General features: G+C 33.5%; 1 long non-coding RNA gene across 1 annotated transcript; it reads left to right on the top strand.

The window, feature by feature from the left end:
• The first annotated feature begins 2,903 nt into the window (after positions 1-2,903).
• LOC116085313 lies at positions 2,904-5,627 on the top strand. The gene is made up of 3 exons (XR_004116492.1): positions 2,904-2,944; positions 3,767-3,819; positions 5,383-5,627. It is a non-coding gene; the product is annotated as an uncharacterized LOC116085313 (long non-coding RNA).
• The last annotated feature ends 2,260 nt before the right edge of the window (positions 5,628-7,887 follow it).

Below are 7,887 nucleotides of genomic sequence, written 5' to 3'. Positions count from 1 at the left end.
CAGCTTCCTAAGAAATCTCACATGGGCCAAGTAGTTTTCGTCTGTCTTAATACACAAATGACAACTGTATAGGACATGTTGGCTCGTAGAGATTTTCAGATAAAAAGCAAATGTGGAAAACCATTCCTTAGGATTTGAAAAACAACACAACTAGATTAGTAAATAAGAATACCTCTTTCAGTTTCAAACACATACACCTGCTGGAAAAAATGTAATTAGAAGAAAATAAAAAATTTCATTTAAGTCAGAAGAGAAATTCCATTCCTAGATGTTCCCCAGCTACTGCCTCTGCAGCTGTTCATTTTCTGGGTAACAGAGCCAAAGCCTGTGACTCAGGCACAGCCATTTATGCAAAGATACTTTTGAAAAGTCCTAAGAAGAGTTTATGAAGGAAGGGAGACACATGGAAGTATTTGAACCTTGTGTTGAAGATTCTGTCATGTAAATCAATAAAACAGTGTTAGCTAACTCTTATCTTCTACAGGAACCTAAATTTGAGGCTGTCAATTTGGGGACTCTCTTATCTAGCATAAAAAAAGAAAAAGTCCCTATTTACTATAATTCAGAGAAAATGATGAAATTTCTGTCTTGTAAGAACACAGAATGATGCCTTGCATAAGAAACACAGATCTCATCTATGATTTTGTGTAGTTAAGGATAAAGCATTTAAGTTAAAATAAATGATGAGTCCAGAAATTAATAAAATATTACTGACCCAGATTTTAGGGATATTAATTTCTAAGAAAATAAGACAACAGTGAACAAATAAAAAGTAAAAGACTTAGGAAGTAAACAGTGGTGTTGAGAAATATCCTTTAAAACAGAAGGAGAGTCAGTGTTTCTTACTTCATAGTGGATGGTTATGCAAGACATTTTAATAGAATCCAAAGAAATAGAAGGGAAATACCATGCAGAAGACGGAAGAACTAGGGAGATGGTATATTTGGTGTTTCCATTATTACAAATGTTCAAGTCTAGCAGGCATTTCATATATCCAGGTGTATCTAGTAGGAATAATAAGACAAAAAATATTTGATCTTATGGAAGATGCAAAAGATCAGGACTACACAATAGGAGTAGACCCTAGATTTATCTGATTAATTCAATTGTGCCTACCTACCTGGGCATATAGCTCTCCTAAAACATTTCCCCTGAAACACTCTTGTCAGAATGAGAGAAAATGTGCTTAGAAACTGCTGGAGGTCTTCCCACCTCCTGTCTATCTATCTCCTCTTGCAATGAAAAGAAGACAGTGTTTCTGTTTAGTTTGCTGTTTTGTTGTAGCGATATACACTGTGACTAAAATGCAGCCTGGGGAAGAAAGTGTATTTTGGTTTACACTTTCATGTCACAGTCTGTCACGGAGGAGACTCAGGAGCTTCAGTAGGAAGCTAAAGGCATGAATTAAAGCAGAGAAGTAGAAGGTAAGAAGCTCACAAGCTTCCTTCACTGGACTTGTTTGGCTAATATTTTTATCTCACTGTCCACAGAGGGATAGGGTCTCCTTCAACAATTACCACGTAAGAAAATGCTCGCACAGATATTACCAATTGCTACTCTGATCAGGTAATTCTTCATTTGAGATTATGTCTTCTAAGCTGACCAGAGGCCTTTATATAAGAATACAGCTTAAGCTATGTATGACAACATACAATTAGAACACATGCATGGGGTTATGAAATATCAACTCATTTAATTTCATTCATTTATTAGTTTAAATTCATTCTTTTCCTTGTTATACACAATTACATACTGTTCATCTGTCTGTGCATATATTAAGTGTGTTGAAAATTATATTGAGGTTTTTGGTTTATTGTCTCTGTGATGATTCATTAACTCTATGTATTAAGTATGTATTATATATCTATCTATCATCTATCTGTCATACATACATCTATGTATGTATGTATGTAAGTATGTATGTATATATGTATGTATGTATGTATGTATCTATCTATCTATCTATACCTATCATTTATTTATTTATCATCCATCTATCATCAATCTATCTACTGCATTTGTGCCCAGAAATAATTCTTTCTTAAACACTTAATGGAGTTTTAAAGACATTTGAAATAAAAAATTTTAATATATCAATATCAAGGAGAATAATACTTTTTCATGTTTTTCTTTATGAATATCTCTTGTCTTTTTAATTTTAACAAATAACATCCTTTTGTTTGTATGAGTACTTTTTTGATTGTCTATGTTCTTAATTAATCACCTTCCATCTTTCCATTTTAATTGCTTTTATACTGAAATGCTGCCACATTATATTCTATAAATGAAATTATTTAGGAATAGACATTTTAAATCCCAAAGGAATGCATATTGAACAGTTTCCATATGAGTATTTCTACCAGTATAGATCCTTATATGTTATTTCTATTTATTCTCTAGTTAAAATATTAAAGTATGTTTAATGCACTTGTACAATCACACATGAGAATGTATGCTAAATATAATTTCACAACCTGCACAGAAGGATCTAAATAGAGGGCCTGAAAATTAATTTTGGTAGAAAAAAAGGGTATGGGGTGTATGTGAAATGAGTATCACAGCAAAGGATTTTATGATCAAATCTGTATACTGCAGGCTTTAAGACCAGTGGTTAATAAATGGGACATCATGAGACTAAAAATCCTTCTACATAAAAGGACACCATCAGTTAAGCAAAAAGGCAGTGTACAGGAGCACAGAGAGTATTAGTATCTAGAATATGTATAGAATTCCAATGATTACAAAACAATGGAACAAAGAATCCAGTCAAAAACTTTGAATAGGGCTAAATAAAAATTCTGAGATGAAATGCAACAGGTCGAGGAACACTTGAAATTACTCAGCATTCTTAGTCACCAAGGAAACACACATTAAAACTTCCTTGAGATTCTATCCCATGCCAGTCAGAGTGGCAAAGATAAAGGCAAATTCTGTCAGCGGACAGGTAATCTGATGCAGTTACTGTGCAAATTAGTGTGAAGAGTCATCAAGAATCTAAAACTTATTTACTGTATGATCTAGCCATATTACCCTAGATGCTTAACAAATGATGAAAGGCTATTGAAAGGTAGATTTATACAATAGAATATTATTCATCTACTAAGAAACAAGAAACCTTCAGGCAAATATTTAGAACTGAAAACGTCCATTCTGAAAAAAGATAATCCAAACCCAGAAAGACAATTGCCACCACATGACTTTGGTCATTTGAGGATGTAAGCTTTGAAACTTCAGGTATACATGTTGTGTTTATAATTCCACAGAGATGAACAAATTACTAAGGATACATCTGTAGGGACATCCAAAGGAGGAGAGACAGAAAACATGGATAGAAACAGTTAAAAGGGACTAATGGATCAGAAAGGATTAAATTGAAGTTCTAGGCAGAGGGCAGTAAAGTGAAGGAGGAAGTATGTGCATACATAAATAACACTGAAGATTTTTTTAAAAATAAATATAGAAATCCTGTAGATTTACTTACATTTGTACTTCTAAATGTAAACTCATAGATAAAATATTTAAATAGAACAACCTAACCTATGACAGACCATTAAATACAGAAATAATTCCTGTAGAAAATTCTAAATATAAACACATAGATAAATTAAATAGAACAACCTAATCTATAACAAGCCATTGATGGTTTTACTAGAAATGAAAAAGTTAAGTTCCAGCAATGGGTTATTCCTGTTTGAATTTTGGCCATTAGGTTCCATAGATTTCAAAATTTTACAGATTATCATCTTCACTCTTACTTACCTTCCAGAACTTGATCACAGGACACATGGTTGAATCACAGAACATAAAGAAATCAAACTGGTAAAGATCAAAAAGCTTCATTCATTCCTACTAATTGTATTTCACAATGCTGGAAGGTTTCATGAAAATTTTGGGAGGAGATAGTAATTATCAGTCATATCCAGTTGTGAACTTTGCAGATAATTATAATGATTGGTTTGGCTATATATATATATTTAAATATAATACAAGAGAACCATCAATTTTTTCTACAAGATGCAGCCCATAGCTGTCATTGTTACTTGGCCAAGAAGCTATATCTAGAAAATTTAATGGCCCTAGAGGAGAACATACTATATTGTGGTATAAAATGGGCATACTGACTATATGACTATATGACTATAATGAATTTCCATTCTGCCCTGTAGATCAATGTATCTCTCAGCCCTCATATGGAAAGTTGCTATTTGCAATAAATAGTGATTAACACAGTAAACCATGAAAGGCCAAGCTACTGAGTGCAATATTCTATACATTTTAGTCCAATACATCCATACTATATTTTAGGTCTGAAGTTTCCTTGTTTTTAGTTTAAAAGGCCTATATAAATATAAACATGGATGTTGAAATCACCCAATATTTTTATATCAAGACCTATGTGTTTTTTTTGTTTCTGCTTGTTTTATGAAATTAGTAGCTTCAATATTTGGTTCATGAAAGTTTCAAATTGTATGTCTTTTGATGATTTTTTTCCTTTTTTTAAATGTTGTGTCCCTTTTTGTTTCTTCTAATTAGTTCTGGTTTGAAGTTTATTTTGTCTGAACAATGGCCATCTGTGTCTGTTTTTTTCCTTTGATATTAAGTTTTTGAGTAACTTCCTGGATATGTGTGATCTTGAAAATAGCATATAGCATATTTTTGTTTTTTAATCTAGTTCATTAGTCTGAATCTTTTTAGTCGTGAGATTATCCCATTTATATTTATTATAGAAAGCTATTTTCTGTAAAACTGTTAGATGTTGTACTATTTTAACGATCATTAGTATTTATTTACCTTATCCAGTAATAATTTTGAAGTTTCTTGTGGTGCTATCTTTGACATATTTCTTTTCCAAGTCTAGTTTTTGTATCTGTATCTGCTGTTGCCATAAAATGTATACTTTTGTATATTTACATAAATAATGATGTATTCAATCTTTCTTCTTGTAATATGTTTCAAGAACTTTCTGAAGTGTGGCTGGGGTTGTAATAAAAAACTCATTTAGTATTTTATATTGTATTTATATTTACACTACTTTAGTATTTTTAAATACCTTTATTTCTTCATCAATTTAAAAAGTCAGCAATGCAGTTGATAATATTCTTGTTTTATGTTTGTTTTCTTTTAGAGCTTTTTTTTTGTCATGGAAAAATATATACAAATATATTAGAGAGTAAAAGTTTAAAATCTAACATGAAGTTCTGTGAAAATTTACAGGCTAAGAATGCTTACTTTAATTGAACAGAAGTTTAGGGAGATGTACAGAATTTTGGATCTAGTTAACCTTTGTGTGTATTACCTTTTATTTCCAAGTTTTTAAATATATAAATTAATTTAAAACATAAAATGGGCAACATATATTCACTTCTTTCTCCCAACATCCAGGGATCACCATAGAAGTGGGAATTAAGAGCCAGAGATGATGGAGGCCCACAGTGGAATATTACATTCTGGAAACAGCAGGGGACCTGCATGTATGGATTTACAGGGATTTAAAAAACATGCACAGAATCTGGGAAGCCTGATCCAAACAAAATACCAGCGTAGAGAGCAGAGTTTTGTCCATAAACCCACAAATACTTTGGCACACTTGATTATGGTTAGCTTTGTAGGAAGAGAGACAGTTTTTCTCTAAGAGTGTAGTCCCCTATAAACTGTCCACTTTCAGTATAATATGGCATAATCAGTATGAACTGTGCAACATAAATACATCTTTGAGGAATTACAAAAAAAAAAAAAAGAAAAAAAAATACACAAAGTTGGATGTGTAGGGAAGGCCTTAAGATGCTGGTAAGAATTTGGGGTTGAGTGTTGTGTGAATATTTCAAAGATAATAAAAATACATTTATTACATTTTCATGATAGTTTCTAAATATTATTAAATTAAATACTATTCCACATGTGTTTGAAAGTTTTTTGTTGTTGTTGTTGTTTTATTCATAAGTGTTTTGTTTGGGTTTATTGCTATGAAGAGACACCTTAACCCAGACAATTCTTATAAAGGAAAACATTTAATGGGGTCTGCTTATAGTTTCAGAAGTTTAGTCTATTATTGTCATCATGACAGTGGGTAGGCAGACTTGTTGGTGGAGAATCTGAGAATTCTACATCTTGATCTACAAACAGCAGAAGGGGACTGAATTCGATACTGAGTAAAGCTTGAACATAAAGACTTCAAAGCCTATCCCAACAGTGAACCAATTTCTCCAATGTGGCACACCTACTCGAACAAGGGAATACCTCCTTATAACGCCACTCCTCATGGGCCAAGCATTCCAATACATAAGTATATTTTGCTAAAGCAAACACATGGAAGAACACATGGTGTTAAGAAGGAACATAAATATAACCCCAGAGATGGTGGAAGATGCTAGTTGGTATTGCCTTGCCTTTACTTAGTGATCATCATTTGTCATGACTTCATAGAAAGAAATTCACCAAAAATCTTGGGGTGTTGTTCTGGAGGCTTCTTGCTGTTTTTATAGACTCTGCCAATTGGTAGGCTAATATCAGCTAAAACAGACTCACCTGGAGTTTTGTTAAGACAGACTCACATGAAGTTCTGCTAAGACAGACTCGAGTGGTATTTTGGGAAGACATGTGATGTTTGGAGGGAGTATAGATAGGACTCAATGGACAGTGGTGACCAGCATGTATAGTTAGTCTCATATCTTCATCTGTGCTGATCTTCATTTCATTGTGAGAGATCCATCAGATAACTTCTCCTGGATTCCCTGCTGCTCCTGATCACTCCTACTGACTCATGATAATTTGGTTGAGGCCTAGCTGTTTCTGCTGGGTCACACCACTGCTGCTGATTCTTGTTTGTGATCATGACACGACTGAATGGGATAGCTGATGTCCTGACGGTGTATCAAGATGTAGCTTCAAATTCTTGTGAACTGAACTGCTGATATCCTCACAATGCAGATTGCAATTGCTCCAAAGAAGTGTTTCTAAATAGGTACACTTCTACTGTATCCTAATAACCTTTCTTTTCCATTACCTCTTTTGGGTAGTGGAGGGTGGTTAAAGCATTTAAGAATCCATATCTAAACTAGGTTTTGAAAAATCTTAGCCAACAGCTTCCTTTGTCACAGAGTGAAATTTTATTTTTGATTCTAAAGCTAGAATCATGTGGGAAAGCAGCCAAATCCTGCTGCTTCCTGAGGCTGGACTATGGCCTCGCAAACATTCAATTATATCTTTGCCAGGATTCTATCCTCAATGGTTTCCTTCACCTAAGTTTGGCTGCTCTGGAACTTGCTTTGTAGACCAGGATGGCCTTGAACTCAGAAATTAGCTTGCCTCTGTCTCCTGAGTGCTGGGATTAAAGACATGTGTCATTACATTTGGAACTAAGCTTTCCTTTAATTACTTTTCATTATAGATCTTTAAAAGAAGAGCCACTATGGCTCAAGATCTGTTTTAAAGTTGTGTATAGATCCAGACCAAAAGAATCTTTCATCTCACCTCAAGATCTGGATCAAAAGCCTGTATCTTGCAGCCCCAAGATCTGGATCAAAGGCATGTTGTCTTTTTGCCTCAAGATTCAGATCACACGTATGCTCTCCATTTCTGGATTGTAGTTCATTCTGGATATGGTCAAGCTGACAACTGAGAATAACAATTAAGATTCACACCTTGTCAACATCACACATAATCATATCTCCTTAGATCCAAATGAAATGAATAAAGTCCTAACAACTCCTAACACGATGTATCTATTTATTACTTAGCTGGGTAGAATTGTACCCTAAGGTTATGACTCCCTTTAATCCATTTAACATCTTTAATACATTTATCTCCTTGAACACATTATGACCATTCCATTTCTCGGTGCCCTATTATTCTTTGAACGATGCATTTTTATTTTTCATTTCTCAGCTT

Source organism: Mastomys coucha, unplaced genomic scaffold (genome assembly GCF_008632895.1).
Source record: "Mastomys coucha isolate ucsf_1 unplaced genomic scaffold, UCSF_Mcou_1 pScaffold9, whole genome shotgun sequence".
In the NCBI taxonomy this organism is placed as follows: domain Eukaryota; kingdom Metazoa; phylum Chordata; class Mammalia; order Rodentia; family Muridae; genus Mastomys; species Mastomys coucha.
This window is presented reverse-complemented; position numbering and strand designations above follow the sequence as displayed.